This window comes from Heloderma suspectum, chromosome 2 (assembly GCF_057233095.1).
Source record: "Heloderma suspectum isolate Gila_16-S chromosome 2, 16-S_ref, whole genome shotgun sequence".
NCBI lineage: Eukaryota > Metazoa > Chordata > Lepidosauria > Squamata > Helodermatidae > Heloderma > Heloderma suspectum.
In genome coordinates this window covers 398,606,189-398,627,004 of record NC_139459.1, presented here as the reverse complement: position 1 = coordinate 398,627,004, position 20,816 = coordinate 398,606,189, and the positions used below count along the sequence as shown (strand labels likewise).

The 20,816-nt window shown below is 47.1% G+C and overlaps 1 pseudogene; it reads left to right on the top strand.

Moving 5' to 3' along the window:
* Window positions 1–2,219: 2,219 nt before the first annotated feature.
* LOC146356605 (vomeronasal type-2 receptor 26-like) lies at window positions 2,220–18,459 on the top strand (annotated as a pseudogene).
* The last annotated feature ends 2,357 nt before the right edge of the window (window positions 18,460–20,816 follow it).

Genomic DNA, 20,816 nt, shown 5'->3' with positions numbered 1-20,816 from the left:
TAAGGCCTCTCTCTCTCTCTCTCTCTCTCTGTGTATCCATAACTATGTATGTCAGGTTTCCCTATCCCTCCAGCACACGCACTCAGGCAGTCTGACACTGGACACCCAAAGCAGTGAGATTTCTTTATTGCACGAAACCCCACTTCAAATGCTTAATGGTTACACTCTTTAGAAATCATATAGCTGATGGTCAGTAGCTATCGGCTCTATGTAATTCTGGAACAGTCCAAAGCTAAACACTACTACCGTGACTGAGATCCACATCAACATGGTTTGCCCGTTGCCATCTTCACGTAGGGATGTACGAATTGTGTTCCTTCCGTGCTGCTTGACGTCCGCAGTTTGCGTCCAGTTCTCCATTCCACTGTTCACACGCCCCCAGAATTCTCCTCTTTTTTTCCTGCTCAAAAATTACGTAAATAAATACATACCAACAAACGTAATTCCTGTACCTATCCTTCTCCATGAGTCTGCATAACATCCGTAAGAATCACTATTTTTCATAAATATTTACGTATTATTTTCCTTCCGCTGCCACGCAGTAATTCCTTTCAGCAAAAACACTTCCTCTTCCTTGTTGTTGTTGTTCAGTCGTTCAGTCGTGTCCGACTCTTCGTGACCCCATGGACCATAGCACGCCAGGCCTTCCTGTCCTCTCTTCCTTGTAGGGGTTCCCAAAAGAAGGCTGTCGTAGGTGTGCCTGAGAGATAAACTATTTGTTTAAAAGCAACACTGTTTTAAAGAATGAAAGAAACTTTTTAAATGACCATGCCAGTCCTGGAGCCCCGCATGCTGTATTATTCTCCCTGCTAAGCCTTATATTTCCACATCCAGCGTTGTTGTTGACATTGTGAGGCTAAAATGGAGAGGAGAGCCAACTATTTGCATGTCTACTCAGAAGTAAGTCTTATTGAGTTCAGTGGGACTTACTCCTACACATGACAGCACCCCACTTGCCCCCAGCTCCACTTTGTATTTCCACATCCACATCATGCTGCATTTGTACAAGTGTGACTGCTTCAGAAAGACCTTTCCATTAAACTGTCTCTTTTTCATGAGTTTCATAACAGCAGTGTGGCGCAGTGGTTGGACAGCCAGTGTAGCCTAGGGGTTAGAGTGTTAGACTGGGACTTGGGAGATGGGGGGATCTAGCCCCCACTTGGCTATGGAAGCTCACTGGGTGACTTTGGGCCAGTCTCAACCACACACATTGTTTGTGTGTTCTTTCTGAAGCAGTTACACTGAAGCAGTTATTATTGTAATATTATTATCCTTCTGATTACAAATTATACTGTGTTTTATTTACAATTTATTTATTTGCAAACAACAACAACAAAGCTGCATGATTGCTGGCTCCGCAGGACCCCGTGGTGCCGCTTCACAGAGGATTTTGTGGCACGGACTGAAAGGAATTCGATCTCATTTCAGTCTGTGGCGGAGTTCTCTGACATCCCTATCTTCATGGTCTGAAAAGAAAGTAAGGGACTCGGGATTCTTGATGTATCAAACCCAGGCAATCCATACACAGAAGCCCAACCCCGGACAAGGAATGGGAATGATTCCTGGAAAGACCCCATCAGGAAATCAAAGAATAAAATCTTGGATGGCCTAAACAAACCCACACCCATACAGAGTCCAACTTGGAATTTTTTTTTTTTTAATAGCCCCAGGCTACATGTTATAAAACATGTATCAAGGTCAAGGGAAGGGTGAACTCCTGTGCCACTGCTTTTGCATTGGCAACTCCACACTGCATGGGTCCAGGCAGAAGGAAGTCCAAAAGTCATAGATGAAACCGAGCCTGCCAGGATGCTGGGCTGATGACAAACAGAGACACACGGTCCACAGCAAATGAGAGCTGCAGTCTGTGAAAAGCCTCACAGTACTTTTCATGGCAAATCTTTCGCAATCTGAAGTTCCAAGTAAGGGAGAATCATAGAATAGTAGGGTTGCAAGGGGCCTACAAGGCCATATGCATGAGCATGTGCTCATACAAGAGCATGTGCAGAGTGCCTCCAAAGGCCCAGACGATGATGGATCCAAACAGAGAAGGCTTCGGGCAACAAAGACCAGATATTCCTAGCAAATGCACTTAACCTTTGCATGCACTTCAAAGGGAACGTGTGACTGTGAGACACCCCCTCTGAAATCCCCTGAGAGACAAGTCCCTTTAGCTGTGGTTGGTGGGAGATTCCCGCCCTTGTGCCTGTCAAGACGACATGGTCGTCCTCCATACAAGGAAGCAGGGGGTGCAGGCTTTACAAGTGGCAGGTCGCCTCCCGCCAATTGCACCTTCTTCCGTCCTTGCAAAGGAAGGATTTGGGAAGGCAGACGGCAGTACGGCTTCGTGGGATGCTTGCCAGGCTGTCTCTGGAACCTCGCACAGCACCGTGAAAAAGGGTGGGCGGTGGCCGCGGCTCAGGGAGCAAGCAACAAAGCCTGGTGTGAATGAGTCCATCCATCCCCCATACAATTAAAATTAATAGAAGAAAAAGAATCACTTCCTAAATGATATAAATATTCAATGTTGTACTGGTCCACTGAATAAGGGAAATAGCTAAGTATAATATACACTGATTTATCTTTATTTTCCACTTATACATAAATGAAATTGGAGACCACTGCGGTCCCTGTTTCCTATGGTTTCAAGAACACACCCACACCTTGCAGTAACTCCAGAGTGGCACCTAGGGGTGTACAAAACCCTGCTTACCTTGTTCCCCTGGTTCCGTGGGTTGGGGGAGGTGATCCGTTCCTCCCCCTGGAATCCTTGACGGGGGGGGAGGTGAGCTGTTCCTCCCCCCCGGAATATGCCTGCCTGGCTCCGCTCCACTGTCATTGAAGACAGGATGACAATGTGCTGCATATGTTTTTGTTTTGTTTTTTTCAGGAAAGGGCCAAAAAATGACTGGAATATCCTTTCCTTCTTGTTTGCCATTCAGGAGATCAATCAGAATCCCAAGCTCTTACCCAACATCACCCTGGGCTACAGCATCTATGAGAACTATTTTGATGCAAGAAGGACTTCAGATGCCTTAGTGGACCTGCTCTCTACTGGAGAGGAAAATGTGCCAAACTACAAGTGTGGGAGATGGAATTACCCATTGGCTGTTCTTGAGGGGGCTGAATCTGAAAACTCCATCCAGTTTTCATCCATGTTGGGCATCTACAAAATCCCACAGGTGGAGGGGGTGTTCGCAAGCTGAATCAAATGTTCTCCAGGGGACATCAGTGGGGACTTCCTGTCTCTGTGAAAATAGGAGGCATGGTGGGGCGGGAGAGCTGGATCAACGATGGGGCACAAGGGTTAAAGCCCCCTAGCCTCACAACCAGGCCCCATATTGTATGGGGAGTACGCTGGCAATTTGTGAAAGAACAATCCTGCACTCAAGGGCAAATCACATGATTAATGTCATCTGTAGCTTGTCCTCTCATTCATTCATATGTTTATTGCTCAGGAAGCAAGGGGGGCACCCATGTGTAATGACATGTGTTTGTATTTGGTTGTGCTGTATGGTGGGACTCAACTGAGTGTTGCACTGATTGATATAGAAGGACTCACCTGATTCTGTAAGGGGGAATGCAAGTTTGTATTGTGACTCACTCACCAAAAGCTGTCTTTGCAACCTTGCATTGGAGTGTTCTCTTTATGCTTAAGAACACCAGACATTACACCATGGACACCAGTGAGGGTGAGAGTGAACTCTTTTGCAGCTGGCTGTTGGCCACCCCTAAGAATACAGTGTGAACCCGTTCTGGGTTCTGTTTCTTGGCCATGTTAAATCTTGCATGGAAAGTGGGTTGAACAGTGTGGAACTGGCTTCCATTATGAAGACTCAGAAAAGGCTCCGTTGTTTCGGAAATCTTCATTTCATTAATTTAGTACATTTCTTCTCTGCCCATTAGCCAAAGCTCTCAGTGTGGTATTTTTTTTCCCAGTGTTCTATCATTAAGACATTAAGACTCTTTGTTCTATGGATGTGAAGTACGGCACAGGTAATTACCAATGGGGAGAGCAATCCTATAGCCACTAGACACTGTCCAGAGGGCCATAGGATTTTTCACCATGGCCCCTCCCCCTCCCCCTTGTAGCTTATGTGGAGAGATCCACAGTAGCTGTCTCTCCATGCTCATAAAATGGAGTGCAGAGAGGGTGAACAGGGGGCATTCCCGGGGAAGGGGCAGGAGACCAGAGAAGCTCCTTTACACTGCTTTGTATGGGGTCTCAAGGCCTGTTCCTGCCCCCTTTCCAAGGCCCTGGCAGAATGCAGGGCAGGTGGGCTACAGAGGAGAGGATCCTCTCTGTGTTCTGCCTGACCTCCACAACACAGTTGCCAGCCTATGACTTCAGAGGCTGGCGACTATCTCCATAGGATTGCACCCTAAGGGGTATCATCTGACCAGATTTCTGAAATATCCAATGAAGAATTGAAATATGGCTGTGAAACAAATCAAACCACCAGTCTCTTCCCTTCCCTTCCCTTCCCTTCCCTTCCCTTCCCTTCCCTTCCCTTCCCTTCCCTTCCCTTCCCTTCCCTTCCCTTCCCTTCCTCTCTCTCTCTCTCTCTCTCTCTCTTTCTTTCTTTTTGCCAGATCACTTATGCGTTTGTTTCTCATGTTCTGAGTGATAAAACTGACTTTCCTTTTTTCTACCGGGTGGTCCCTGAAGAAGGAAACCAGTACCTGGGAATTGCCAGACTGCTTCTGCATTTCAGATGGACATGGTTTGGCCTTGTTGCTCCAGAGACTGAGAATGGAGAGAGGGTCATGAGGACCTTGACACCTGAGCTCATCAGGAATGGTGTTTGTGTATGTTTCTCAGAAAGCATCTCTGGATTAAGTACAGGGGAACTGCAGTTCAAGTATGCTTCATTCAGCAAGTGGACACAAGTCAATGTATGTGTTTACTGTGCAGAGACTAGTTCTTTCTTAAATGGAATAGGCATTATGCATGACATAGTTGAAATGTTGACAGGATCCACTGTAGGGAAAGTCTGGATCATCACAGCTTTGTGGGACATCACCTCGGAATTGATGTTTAATTATATGACTTTCCAACACATGCGTGGTTAGTTTTCCTTCTTTATCCAAACAAATACAAGGGCAAAGCATGATAATTTACAAGATTTATTCTTTTCCATCAAAATGTTTTTGGAGAAAGCATTTAAGTGTTCTTATTCAAAGCATGCATTGTCTGTGAAAGGCTGAATACGATCCACAGAGAAAGAGAAACTGGAGGTCAAGATTTGTCAAGATCCAAGAAGATGGTGGTGGAGGGTGGAGACAGGCTGGGTGTTCAAAGGGTACAGCCATGGCAGGTATTCTCTGTTCCACCACAGATGTCTCCGTTGAACATGATGATAGTTTTACAGTTCCAGAATTATTGTCTTGTATTTCTAACATGACCCTATAAGAAAAGGAGGTGTAATGTTGCATATTTGTAGGGCAAGGGCAGTTGTGATTCACCTTGTGCTTTGCACCCTCACTTTAGTTTCTGTGGACACAGCCTGTCTAATGATGGCCCCATGATTGGTGCAACTCTTTTGTTTCTGCAGGGGTCCATTCCCATGCTCTGCCACTGGAATAAAACACCCTGTCTGTGCTCCACACATACATTCTCACAAAATAACAAATGAGTAGGAAACACTCCAGATGCATCTTAGATTTTATCCTCTGATTTCACTTTCTCCAAAGTGAGATAACATATTCTTGATGAGGGAAATCAGGCCCACCAAGTTTGCTGTTACTGTTCCAAAACTACATACAGAGATAGGATCTTCCATCTATCCTAACTGAATTTCTGTCTGTGTTTCTGGAATCTAACTGGTCCCCTCCTTTTAATACCCCCCATGACTCAAGGCTAACAGCAGTAACTTACTCTCTTCAGTAGAATTCAAGGTGTCTTCCCAGCTTCTATCAACATCAGCAGTTATTCCTCTGCCTAATCCCACACAGCTCATACAAAGAAGGCAGAATCATCTTTCCCAGTTGAATTCATACCTGCATATCCTGGAGGCTACAACTTCATTGTTGCTCTAACCACTGCACCTCACTCCCTTCAGTAGATAGCAAGGCTAACACTTCATTATTGCTCTAGCCATTGTGCCTTACTCCCTTCAGGAGATCTCAAGAAGGCCCCCCAGATCTTATCAAATTCTGTTTGGTGGGCTGTGGGGGGTGGGTTGAACCTGCTGAGAAATCAGAGTTTGAGGACAGTCCTCCTCATGCACTAGTTTACCAGCATTATCAGTACAGCTCCCACCACCATCCCGCCATTCCAAGCAGATTCACACACATATTCCAACCAGCAGACCAAACAGAATCATCTTGTCTTTCTCCTTCTCTGCTGCTAATAATATCAGGTAAATGGCAGTCCTCCCCTCCCCACATTGTAAATCAGCTGTGAGGGAGAGGGAGAGAGTGCCCTACGGAGCATGATGCCCAGGCATATAGATGAAGAAGACGAAGAAAACGAAGACGACAAAGACGGGGAAGACGAGGATGACACAGATGATGGAGAAGAAGCAGGAGAAGGAGAAGGAGAAGATTGTTTTAAAGACTATATGAAATGGAACTTTTAAAAGTATATACAGTTAGGGCCAGAACAAGGATAACTGTTGGAACAAGGATAACTGTTTTGGCAGTTGGCCTCTGTACACCACCACACTGAAGTTGAAAGAAAACACACCCAGATGGGAGCAAAGTCAGGACTTTCAGCTGTAATTCAAGGGGTTTGAAAAAAGTGGGGCACTAGCCATTCAGGAAGGACAGCCAATGGCATACGCACACACCCATCGTTGGAGGCTCATAAGTAATGGAACAAACCAACATCATTTCAAACTGAAGGATCACCTTTAATACTGGGATGAAAATCCTTTGCAGTCAATGACTGCCTGAAGTCTGGAACCCATGGACATGACCAAAGGCTGAGTTTCCTCCCTCGAGATGCTTTGCCAGGCCTTTACTGCAGCTGCCTTCAGCTGCTGCTTGTTTGTGGGTCTTTCTGCCTTCAGTCTTGTCTTCAGTAAGTGAAAAACGTGCTCTATTGGGTTGAGATCAGGTGACTGACTTGGCCATTGAAGAACATCCCACTTCTTTGCCTTGAGAAACTCTTGGGTAGCTTTTGCTGTATGTTTTGGGTCATTCTCCATCTGCAATATGTAGCGGCATCCTATCAGTTTGGCAGCATTCGGCTGAATCTGAGCAGAAAGTATAGCCCTATACACTTCAGAATTCATCCTGATGCTTTTATCAGCAGTCAGGTCATGAATAAACACCAGTGACCTGGTTCCATTGGCAGCCATACATGCCCATGCCATAACACTGCCTCCACCATGTTTGACAGATGATGTGATATGCTTTGGATCATGAGCTGTTCCTTTCCTTCTCCATACTTTTCTCTTCCCATCATTCCAGTACAAGTTAATCTTGGTCTCATCAGTCCAAAGAATCTTATTCCAGAACTGGGCAGGCTTTTTTAGGTGTTTGGTGGCAAAGGCTAATCTGGCCTGTCTGTTCTTGAGCGTTACCAGTGGTTTGCACCTTGTTGTGAAGCCTCTGTATTTACATTCATAAAGCCGTCTCTTGACTGTAGATGTTGACACTGACATGCCTACCTCCTCAAGAGTGTTTTTGACCTGGCTAGATGTTGTGAAAGGGTTCCTCTTCACCATGAGCTGAATTCTGTGGTCATCCACTTTCGTTGTCTTCCATGGTCTGCCAGGCCTATTGCTGTTGCTGAGCTTGCCCGTTAATTCCTTCTTTTTCAAGATGTTCCAAACTGTTGTATTGGCCACTCCCAATGTTTTTGCTATCTCTCTGATGGATTTATTTTGTTTCCTCAGCCTAATGATGGCCTCCTTCACTCGCATGGACACCTCTTTGGACCTCATGTTGGAGGCTCCAGTGAACAGCTACCAAATGCAGATGTAACACCCAGAACCACCTCCAGGCCTTTTATCTGCTTGATTGGTCATGGGGTACCCAGGAAACAGGCCACACCCGGCCATGCAGCTGCTTGTCAGCCATTCGTTCCATTACTTATGAGCCACCAATGATGGGGGTATGTGTATGCCACTGGCTGTCCTTCCTGAATGGTTTTGTCAACTTTTGTCAAACCCCTTGAATTACAGCTGGAAGTCCTGACTTCACTCCCATCTGGGTGTGTTTCCTTTCAACTTCAATGTGGTGGTGTACAGAGGCCAACTGCCCTGACAGTTATCCTTGTTCCAATATTTCTGGCCTTGACTGTATATCATCTCACCAATGCCAATGCATGGTGAACAGAAAGCCCTCATTGTTTCAGGTGAAAACCCTCTGGTCTCTTCAGGCAAAATGACAGCAAAATGGTTGCCAATGTGTGTTTTTCAAAGTCATTTTTGACAGAGGGAAGTTTTCCCTTCACCCTTTGGAATTGTTGCTGCTTTTTCTCCCAAAAGATTCCATAAATCACACTGAAATGTTCAGGGTGCACAATGAAGACTTCTGTCTGGCACCTGGAAATTTCAGAAAGATTAATCAAACCATTTGATTTCAGAAAGGATAGAACAACTCACCTCCTCTCATCATCCAGCAGGGTGGAATGCTCCATTTACAAATGGGCCATAACCGAACTGTGACTGCTGTGACAGTTATAATTGACAGGACAATCATAGGTATGTCCACTCAGAAGCAGCCCACTTGTGTTCAAAGACACTCCCAGGAAATTGTGTGTGGAATCGCAGCCTTAATTACACAACTGATCCTTTGGTGCCTTTGTATGGTGCCCAAAATGTGCCCCATAAAGTGGCCAGCCTCCAATTGCCTTTGGGAAAGGCCAGGACCAGACTTCAGAACCAGCTGGTGCTTGCTGTATGGGGGCCAGGTGAGTGTGGGGAGCATCCAGTAGGGTGCCTGTGTCAGGGTGCTACCTCCTCTTCATCCTGCCTGCTTGGTTGTCAAGGACAGCTGCCCAGGCAGCAGCGGGAGGAGGCACAGGGCACACCCCAGCATGCTTCAGCCACTAGCCACCTCTTGCTCACTAGCAAGAAGTGGCTAGTAGATAGGGCACTGCCTCCTCTTCCTCCTGCTTGGTCCAAGCTGTTCCTGGCTGCTTGCCAAGCTCCAGGGTGCTCGTTGGCTGGGCCCGCCAGTTCCTTGGAGTTTTGCGAGCTTGGGCCGGGGGGGCATGGGGGATTTCACCAGCCTCCCAGAATACGTCAGGCACTCGCAACATCCCTAGTAGTGATGGCCACCAACTTGGGTAGCTTTGAAAGGGGGTTGGACAAATTCCTGGAGGAGAATGGCTACTAGACCTGATGGCCATGTGCTGCCTCCAGTACCACAGGCAGTGAGCTTATGTACATCAGTTGCTGAGGAACATGGGTGGGAGGGTGCTATTGCGCTCATGCTCTGCTTGTGGATTCCTGGTCGAAAGCTGGATGGCCGCTGTGTGAACAGAATGCTGGGCTAGATGGACCCTTGGTCTGGTCAAGCATGCCTCTTCTTATGTTCTTATGTCTCATGACTTCAATTTCTCAACATGCTGAAGTCAACAAATGGCATCAGGGATGAAATGAGGTCCCCTGGTATTTTAAGAACACACACACAAAGCCACTTGAGTATGGAACCAATCCTCAGCCATAGGAGATTCCAGCAGTGAAATTGGCACAATCCGTTTCTCTTGTACTAAATGTTAGTGTTTTCTCTGTCATTCTAGCTTCATCCCTTCTTGAGGAACCCCCAATTTTACAATACTTCTATCATGGACGGAGTTTATTTGGATGAGAACAGAGAACTGGCAGCTGATTTTGACATCGTGAACTGGGTGGTGTTTCCCAATAAGTCTGTCATTAGAGATACATTTGGGAGTATAGAAAGACGGGGATCTAAAGGCCTCAAGTTTGCCATTGACCAGGATGCATTTGTGTGGTCCAAATGGATCAACCAGGTGAGCAAACTCATTCCTTTCATTTTACTATGTTTAATGACCATTTCTTAATCTATCTCAAACATATGTAACAGACTCCAGTCAGCTTTGCTAATCTGGTGCCCTGAAGTGTTTTCGATGGCAACTTCTACTCTCCCCATAGGACATGTTGGCAGGAGATTAGGGTATATTCAATGAAACACATCTAGAGATATTTTTTGCACTGAAAGGCTGCTCTGGGTAGGGAAACCACCCAGAGAGAGAGCTTCGGCTATTGGGCAGGATAGAAATGAAATGATGTGAAATGGAATGAATGAATGAATGAATGAATAAATAAATAAATAAATAAATAACGGCTTCTCTCAGTAGGGCAACCTTTGACTCCCTGTCAAGTCCAACTAGCAGCAGTTTTTCAAGATCCGAGAACAATGAATCTTGTCCCAGCTCTGCTACCTAGCTGTGCTCCAGAAGGATTGTCCTCAAACACAAACTGCAGGTTTTGTTGTTCAGTCGTTCAGTCGTGTCCGACTTTTCATGACCCCGTGGACCATAGCACACCAGGCCTTCCTGTCCTCCGCTCTCTCACTGAGTGTGCTCAAGTTCATATTTGTTGCATCGGTGATGCTATCTAGCCATCTCATCCTCTGCCGTCCCCTTCTCCTTTTGCCTTCAGTCTTTCCCAGTATCAGGGTCTTTTCCAGAGAGTTTTCTCTTCGCATTAGGTGGCCAAAAAATTTGAGCTTCAACTTCAGTATCTGTCCTTCCAATGAGCACTCAGGGTTGATTTCCTGTAGGATTGAGTGATTTGACCTCCTTGCAGTCCAGGGGACTCGTAAGAGTCTTCTCCAGACCCACAGTTCGAAAGCATCAATTCTTCGGCGCTCAGCCTTCCTTATAGTCCAGCTCTCACAGCCATACGTTACTACTAGGAAAACCATAGCTTTGATTAGATGGACCTTTGTCAGCAAGGTGATGTCTTTGCTTCTTACTATGCTGTCTAGGTTTGCCATTGCTTTCCTCCCAAGGAGCAAGCATCTTTTAATTTCATGGCTACAGTCACCGTCTGTGGTGATCTTGGAGCCCAAGAAAATAAAATCTGTCACTGCTTCCATTTCTTCCCCTCCTATATACCAGGAAGTGATGGGACCAGATGCCATGACCTTAGTTTTTGAATGTTGAGTTTCAAACCAGCTTTTGCACTCTCCTCTTTCACCCTCAACAAGATGCTCTTTAGATCTGAATGGTTTAGTGGTTTTCCCTATGTTCTTCAATTTAAGTAGGGATGGACGAATGTCCCTTACCTGTTCTCGAAGCTTGCTTCGCGGTGGGGGGGAGGCGCTTCGGTTCTCCCCCCGAAGTTCATGCGAGGGGGGGGAGGCACCCTGCCTCGCCCGGCTGAAATTCAGGCCGGGGGGGAGGCGCCCCATCTCTCGCCGGCAAAATTCAGGCCAGGAAGAAGTGCCCCGTCTACCCGGCCAAGAAAAAAAAAGTAAAAAAAAAAAATGCCTCTGTGATAGGCTACGTGACGATTTACGTAGCCTATCATGGCTAGATTTCCAAAGTCAGCCGTGATAGGCTATGTAAATCCTCACGTAGCCTATCACGGGTAAAAAAAAAAAAAAAGCACGTACGCAAATGGCGGCCCCCATAGGGCGCCGCCATTTGCGTTCCTTATTTGGTCCCTGTAGTCTACGTAAACATTAACGTACACTATGGCGAAAATAAAGGCAACACTATCTAAAAAGTACATACGTACTAAAAAGTACACGCTTTTTTTTTTTCAAAGTCACCCGTGACAGGCTACGTAACAATTAACATAGCCTATCACGGCTGACTTTGGAGATCTAGCCGTGATCGTTACGTAGCCCATCATGGGTTTTTTTTTTACTTCACTTGTAATGGCGGAGGCAGCAGCCGGTCGAAAGAACGGCTGCTGCCCCCGCCCCTGACGAAAACCTGACAAACCGCCGCCGGGACCCGCTGCCGGGAGTGACATTTGTGAAAGGTAAGTCCCATCCCAGGGGGGTGGCGGGGGGGATGGAGGGGGATGGCGGAGAATTTCACCGCCGATTTCGGGGAGCCGAATGCGTTGGTACTCGGCCCCCCGAAGTTTCTGGGAGAAATTCTCCACCATCCCTAAATTTAAGCGGCAATTTTACAAAAAGAAGCTCATGATCTGAGCCACGGTCAGCTCCAGGTCTTGTTTTTACTGACTGTATGGAGCTTCTCCATCTTTGGCTGCAAAGGACATAATCAATCTGATTTCAATATTGACCATCTGGTGATGTCCATGTGTAGAGTTTCCTCTTGTGCTGTTGGAAAAGAGTGTTTGCTATGATCAGCGTGTTCTCTTGGCAAAACTCTATTAGCCTTTGTCCTGCTTCCATTTGTACACCATGCTTGCCTGTTATCCCAGTGAATTCTTGACTTCCTACTTTAGCATTCCAATCCCCTATGATGAAGAGGACATCTTTTTTTGGTGTTAGTTCTAGAAGATGTTGTAGGTCTTCATAGAACCAGTCAACCTCAGCTTCTTCGGCCTCAGTGGTTGGGGCATAGACTTGAATTACTGCGATGTTGAATGGTTTCTCTTGGATTCATACTGAGATCATTCTATCATTTTTGAGATTGTACCCCAGTACTGCTTTTCCCACCCTTTTGTTGACTATGAGTGCTACTCCGTTTCTTCTAAGGGATTCTTTCCCACAGTAGTAGATATAACGGTCACCTGAATTAAATTCGCCCATGCCTGTCCATTTTAGTTCGCTGATTCCCAAGATGCCGATGTTCAAACTTGCCATCTCATGTTTGACCACCTCCAGCTTACCTTGATTCATTGATCTGACATTCCAGGTTCCTAAACAAGATTGTTCTTTACAGCATCAGATTTTCTTTTCACCACCAGACACATCCACAGCTGAGTGTTCTTTCAGCTTTGGCCCAGCCGCTTCACTCTTTCTGGTGCTACTTGGAAATTCCCTCTGCTCTTCCCCAGTAGTATATTGGACACCTTCCGACCTGAGGGTCTCATCTTCCGGCGTCATATCGTTTAGCTTTGTGATACGTTCCATTGGTGTGTTTTTTTCTGGGAATACTGAGGTGGGTTGCCATTTCCTTCTCCAGTGGACCTCATTTTGTCACAACTCTCTGCCATGACCTATCCGTCTTGGGTCGTCCTGGATGGCATAGCTTATGGCTTCACTGAGTTATGCAAGCCCCTTCGCCACAACAAGGCAGTGATCCATGAAGGGGAAACTGCAGGTTACCTGGTACTTAAATCATTTATCCATGTATATGCCACCACCAGTGTCCCTGGCTCTTTTCATATTGTAGGAGGTCAGGTACCTGCCCCAAGGTGCTTCCCATTTAAAATGTAATACAAGTAAAACAGCAGAGGAAGAGGAGGCCCCAGGGGTAGTACACAAGGAAGACACATATTTTTGTTTCAGTTGCATGTGCTCAGAGATACTTATGGGTTTCAAGTTAAACCCTAGAGCTCCTTTCCAATACTCTGTGTCATATCTGTAGATATATTAGCTCTAGGGGTGGACGAAAGTCACTTTTCTCGCAGCTTGTTCGCGGTGGGGGGGAGCGCGTCGCTGCTCCCCCCGCGAAGTTCAGGCCAGGGGGGGGAGGCTTCCCACCTCGCCCGGCCGAAATTCAGGCCGGGGGGGAGGCTTCCCGCCTCACCCGGCCGCGAACACGAAAGTAAAAAACAAACAAACAACAACAACGTCCCCTGATAGGCTACGTGACGATTCACGTAGCCTATCACGGCTAGATCTGGAAAGTCAGCCGTGATAGGCTACGTGAATTGTCACGTAGCCTATCATGGGTAACTTTAAAAAAAAAAAAAAAAGCGCGTACGCGAATGGCGGCCCCCATAGGGAGCCGCCATTCGCGTTCCTTATTTGGTCGCTGTAGTCTACGTAAAGATTTACATAGACTACGGCGAAAATAAGGGCAATGCTATTTGCGTTGCCCTTATTTTCGCCGTAGTCTACGTAAACATTTACGTAGACTACAGCGACCAAATAAGGAACGCGAATGGCGGCTCCCTATGGGGGCCGCCATTATCCGTACACACATTTTTTTTTTAAAGTCACCCGTGATAGGCTACGTGACGATTCACGTAGCCTATCATGGCTGACTTTGCAAATCTTGCCGTGATAGGCTACGTGAATCGTCACGTAGCCTATCAGGGGACGTGTTTTTTTTTTTCTTTCATTGCAATGGCTGGGGCGGCAGCCGGTCGAAAGACCGGCTGCCGCTCCCGCCCCGCTCGAACACCGGACGAACCGTCAGCCGGACCCGCCGCCGGGAGGGACATTCAGGGAAGGTAAGTCCTGTCCCGGGGGGGGTGCGGGGCGCGGGGGGGGCGGAGGATTTCTCCCCGAAACTTGTTCGGGGGGCCGAACACGTTGGTGCTCGGCCCCCCGAAGTTTCGGGGAGAAATTCTCCGCCATCCCTAATTAGCTCTAAATATTTTCCTTGACTTTCCTTTTTTTTTTTTCCTTAGCCTCTACCTTGCTCCAGGTGTGTTGAAAGCTGTCGCCCTGGATTTGTCAAGGTAGTTCAGGAAGAAAGGCCAATCTGCTGCTATGACTGTATTCCCTGTGCAGAAGGGACCATCTCCACTCAGGAAGGTCGGTGTTTCTCGAGAAAAATGCTGCCTTGACAACTTGACCTCTGCTAGGCATTCTCTAGGAATACTCCCTTTTTAAATTTTATCTTAAAGCTCTCTGAGTTGGTGGCCATCACTACATCTTCTGGTAACAAATTCCATAGTTTATGCACTGTGACTTATTCCCCCTCCCCGATTGTGCAAACCTAGTCACTGTGTGAAGAAGCATTTTCTTTATCTGTCCAGAATATACTACCAATCAGCTTCATGAGATGACCCCAGGCTCTAATATGATGAAAGAGGGAGAAAAAAAAAGTATCCCTTTTCACTTTCTCTGCAAAATGCATAATTTTGAACTCTTATTTCATGCCTCCCCTAAGCTAAACAGTCCCAGATGCTGTAACCTTTCCTCAAAGGGGAGTTGCTCCAGCCCCTTGATCATTTCAGTTGCTCTTTTCTGCACTTTTTTCTAAAACTCAACCATATCCTGTTTAGGTGTTCTTTACACTCAGTGAGCTGGGCTCCCTAGCAAGCCTGCATCCTTACATAGCTTTAGTTAGACTGCCCCAACTGCTGCAGAAGCCAATCAACTACTGGCTCATCTAATTCTCTCCATTAGCTTCAGTGACTGGAAGTCTAACTCAGTTACTCCCCCTGGAGTGGCAACTGTCTATTCATGGGAGAGGACAATAATCAGTGGGTCATTGGATGGGATCAGTCACCACAGGGTTAATTCACCCGGTGATGATGTGGACCTGGTCAATAGGTAAGTGATTGAGGAAAGGATGCAGTTTGAGCTCCCCTGGGAATGCTGAGTCATTGAGCTTGGTTCAGTGTGTTCTTCTCCCCACTCTGTTTTGCTTTTCTTGTTTTTTTAAACTAAATGAAGAGGTGATCTCTCAACTTGGATGAAGTCTATTTCTGAACTTTAGTTTATGACATCCTCTATAAGACCTCAGACCTGAACCTACACTGAACCCAAACTCAAACTAGCCTATACATTTGGGAGGAAGGGTTGTTTTTTGTTTAATAAGCAGACTCTTCCACTAGCTGGACTTACACACTTAGCCCTGTTCCAAATACGGATGGACAGACCTCCCGGAGTCCATCCCATGCGGTGCTTGCCGAACCCCCAGCGCTCAGGCATTCACTCCCTAGTCGAGCACCATTTCCCACTCAAATGGCTGCTCGTACTTTTCTGTAAGATTCCCGTCTGTGCAAATGGGGGCCTTAAAGGGGCAATGTCTGCAATATTACAGGCATCTATGCCGACCCAGGCAAGCAATGGGCTCATGGACTTGTGCTCAGGGGCGGGGGGAGCTGGTGATTTTTCCCCAAGCTTTGAGCCCCAACTGGGCATCTGCACCATCCCTAGTTCCAAACTTGGATTTAGTTTGAGTAGAGGGTTTTGGTTCTCTTGAAACCATTCTTTTGGAAAAGGGTGTCAAGAGTTCTAAGTTCCTGCTTTATTTCCCTCCTGGGATTTGGCTCCCACCTGTAAGTTTGTAAATGGTTACCCTACTGGGATTAGTTCCATTTGCTATGCCTTTGTTCTAGCTTCAGCTGAAGATTTATGAGTTTAAATGTGTTAAAATGTGTTTAATTTAAATGTGTTTAAATGTGTTTAAATACGTAGTTTAAACACAAATAAACACAAATACATGTGTTTAATGTAGTTTAAATGTGTTTAAATATGTAGCTGTGTGAATTTAATAAATATAGCACTTACCTTCTCTTGGTATGAGGTGCTTAGCTTGGAAAACAGATGTAGCTGGTTCTTGGAGGATTCTGCCAAATCTCCCTCCATCTGCATCCCCACCATTCTCTCCAATCATACTTCAAAGATAACAGTGGGGATTTCTCCAGAGGGTGGGTTTTGGACCCCAAAGCCTGCACCTTGCAAGAATGCATGGAGGAATTGCTGGTTGGTTGGCAAATCTTCACAGGTCAGTTTAGGCTGGGTACTGGACGATCCCCATCTGTGGGTACACTACATATCTAAAATGGGAGAATGAGGACCAGTAGGTTTGGGCTGTGATCTGCATGAAATTAATGTGTGCTGTTGTTGGTCACAACAGAAAAAATACCATTGCTAATATTTATAGTGATGTACAAAACTCCCTTTACCTGGCTCTGCCGGGTTCCGCTGGGGGGGCAGGCGCTCCGTCCCTTCCCCCGGAATCCTGGCTGGCTGGCTCTGCTCCGCAGAGATTCTGTGGAGCCAGCAGCCGGACATCCAGCTGCTGCCTAGCAGGGACGCAAATGGCGGCAGCCGTAGCCGCCGCCGTTTGTGTCCCTGTAGTCAGCCGTGATAGGCTATGTAAATACTTACATAGCCTATCACGTCTGGCTTAAAAAAACATACAAACCCACGTATGCAAATGGTGGCGGCCAAGGCCGCCGCCATTTGCGTTCCTTATTTTTGGCCGTCTTAGTCTACGTAAATACTTACGTAGACTAAGACAGCAAAAATAAGGGGGAATGCAAATAGTGTCCGCTACGCTATTTGCATTCCCATTATTTTTGCCATCTTAGTCTACGTAAATATTTATGTAGGCTAAGACGGCCAAAAATAAGGAATGCAAATGGTGGTGGCCGTAGCCGCCACCATTTGCGTACGCGTTTTTTTTTTTAAGCCAGACGTGATAGGCTATGTAAGTCTTTACATAGCCTATCACATCTTGTAAAAAAAAAAAACTGACAAGACTTCAAATGGCAGCGGTGGCAGCCGGTTGGAAGACCAGCTGCCACCGCCGCCGCCGCCGGCGGAGCCGCCGCCGCCCAGACGATCCGCCCCAGGTAAGTCTCATCCCGGGGGGGACCCACAGGGGGTGGGGGGGTAGGTTGTTCCACCACAGATTTCAGGCGGCCATCCCTAAATATTTAAAACACAAGAGATTGCTTCAGCGATTGAGCAGTATAGAAATGTAATAGACAGATAGGTAGATGATTGATAGATAGATGACAGACAGACAGACATGGACATGACAGAGATGTTACTCTTGTTCTTTCCAGATTCAGATTATTGCACCAAGTGTCCAGATGATCAGCATCCAAACAAAGACCAAGATCAATGTATCCCCACGGTTATAGTTTTCTTGTCCTATGAAGAACATTTGGGTATCATCCTGGCTTCCGTTGCTCTGTTCTTGTCCATAACCACAGGCTTTGTGTTAGAAATCTTCATTAAATTCCGAGAAACTCCAGTAGTCAAAGCCAACAACTGGGACCTTTCCTACATTCTCCTCATCTCACTTCTACTTTCTTTTTTGTCCTCCTTTCTGTTCATTGGCCAGCCAAGGAAAGCTACTTGCCTCCTCCGACAAACAGCCTTCAGCATCATCTTCTCATTTGCTGTCTCTTCTCTGTTAGCCAAAACATTCACTGTGGTGCTGGCCTTCCTGGCAACAAAGCCAGGGAACAGGATGAGGAACTTGCTGGGAAAGGGTTTGGCAAACTCTGTTGTCCTTTCCTGCTCCAGTGTCCAAGTTGTCATCTGCTGATCTGCACCATCTGGCTGGGCATCTCTCCCCCATTCCCAGATTCTGACATGCACTCCCAGCCTGGACAGATCATCCTGCAATGCAATGAAGGTTCTGTTACTATGTTTTATACAGCCCTTGGCTACATGGGCTCCCTGGCTGCCATCTGCTTTACGGTGGCTTTCCTAGCCAAGAGGCTGCCTGGGGCCTTCAATGAAGCCAAGCTGATCACCTTCAGCATGCTGGTCTTTTGCAGTGTTTGGGTGTCCTTTGTGCCCACCTACCTGAGCACAAAGGGGAAATACATGGTAGCTGTGCAGGTCTTCTCTATCTTGGCCTCCAGTGCTGCATTACTATGCTGCATCTTTTTCCCCAAGTTCAACATTATTGTACTGAGGCCTAATCTGAATATGAAGGAGCATCTCGTGATGAAAACCAAAGTATAAAACTGTTTCATATTGTGACCAAACATACCAATTTTCTGCCATTTGTGACCTTGTGTTCTCTGCTTTTCAAAAGAGGCTTAATTTCAATCTCATGGAAAAGCATGGAATATTTATTTACTTTAATTAATTTGCCATTTTATTCCTGTTACCCAAGTTTTATGTTTTAACTGTCTTATTCTTGTTTTTAATGGTCTTTGTTCTTAACTTGTTTTGAGATTTTGTCAATGTAAAACACCTTGGCAGTCCTGTTTGTGGCTGTAAGGTGGTATAAAATGTTTCTATAAATAAATTAACAAATAAATAAATACATCTTGGAAGCAAATCTAGTGCTCAAGACTGAACTGTATACATGACAGGTTCATCATCCTGTCTGTGGCAGGCCTATTGTTGTCCAGACATTATCCTTCAGCCTCTTCCCCCTCCCTAAACAAGGTAGGGAAATTTCCCAAGGGAAGTCTCATTTGCAAGTGTAACCCTCATGAACTAGCTAGTCCAGGCCATTAGAGGAAGAGTCCACATTCAGGGATGAGCTTGTTCTAGGGGCGTGCGAAACACTTACCCCATTCCGGCCAGAAGTCTGTGGTGGGGGGGAAGGCGATCCATCCTTCCCCCCTGAATCCTCCCCGGCCAGCTCCACTTTGTGGCAAGGCCACAGAGCCGCCAGCCAGGGTCAGCCACAGCCTAGGGATGTATGAAACTCACATTCCTTTTCACGGAATTTTTCATGGTGGGGGGAGGCACTCCGTCCCTCCCCCTGGAATCCTCAACGGGAGAAGGCGATCTGGTCCTCCCCCCCCAGAATCCTGCCCAGCCAGGGACGTCCGCAGCTAGATTTCCAGCCGCGGAAAGGCTGCTGCAGACGCAAATGGCGGCCACAATAGCGGCCGCCATTTGCATCCAGCCAGGCTGCTGTGATAGGCTACGTAAGTATTTACATAGCCTATCATGGCAAGCCATCAAAAAACCCCAAAACAACGACGTACGCAAATGGCAGCGGCTATGGTGGCCGCCATTTCCATTCCCTATTTTTCGCTGTTTTAGTCGATGTAAATATTTACGTAGACTAAAACGGAGAAAAATGGGGAACGCAAATGGCGGCCGCCGTAGCCACAACCATTTGCATACGCCGTTGTTGTTTTTTTAATTGACTTGCCATGATAGGCTACGTAAATACTTACGTAGCCTATGACGGCAAAGACCAGGATGCAAATGGGGCCCGCAAGCAGCCAGTCGAAAGACCAGCTGCCGACGCCATAGCTGCCGCTGTCGCCGCCCCCGCTCCCGCCCCTGCCACCGCCATACCTGCCACCGCCACGCCACTGCCCCCCCAACGCTGCACCTTCCACCGCTGCCCCCGCTGCTGCCACCCCGCCTCCGCTGCCACCCCTTCCGCCGCCGCTGCACTTTCCGCCCCTGCTACTGCACCTTCCGCCACCATTGCACTGTGACCGCCGAATTGCTGCCAAATACGCCGCATCCACCCCAGCTAAGTGCTGTCCCGGGGGATTCCGCAGGGCGGGAGGGGGGCAGGAGGATGTCCTGCCACGGATTCCGGGGGGCCAAATGCCAGTGCATTCGGCCTCACTGGAATCCGTGGCGGAATTCTCCACCATCCCTACCTCAGAGGAGCTAGAGCTCCCAGACATGAAGTGACCCCATAGTTACGGCGGCCATCATCTGCATTCCTTATTTTTCACCATTTTACTGTACGTAAATATTTACGTAGACTATTTCGGCGAAAAAAAAGAGGAACGCAAATAGCATAGTGGGCGCTATTTGCATTCCTTTTTTATTCGCCATTTTAGCCTACGTAAATATTTCCATAGAATAAAACAGTGAAAAATAAGGAATGCAAAAGGTCGCCGCCGTAGCCGCCGCCATTTGCGTACGCCTTTGTTGTTTTTTACTCAAATGTGATAGGCTACGTAAAGACTTACATAGACTATCACAGCTCCCTGGCTGGACACAAATGGCAGCTGCTACGGTGGCTGCCATTTGCATCCGCAACAGTCAGTCCGCGGACGGAAATCCGGAAATATTTACATAGGCTAAAACAGTGAATCAAAAAGGGACGCAAATAGCAGCCACTACGCTATTTGCATTCCCCTTTATTTTCGCCGTCATAGTCTACGTAAATATTTATGTAGATTAAGATGGCCAAAAGTAAGGAACACAAAAGTAAGCCACAGCCGCCACCATTTGCGTACGCGTTTTTTTCCCCCCCAGAGCCCTCCACGGCCGGAACTCCGGCTGCGGATGGCTCTGGCCTGGGTGGGCCTGGCCGGCTGCTCCATGGAGCTGCCGCGGAGCACAGCCGACCATTCGAGTATTCCGGTGGGGGAGGAACCTAGCGCCTC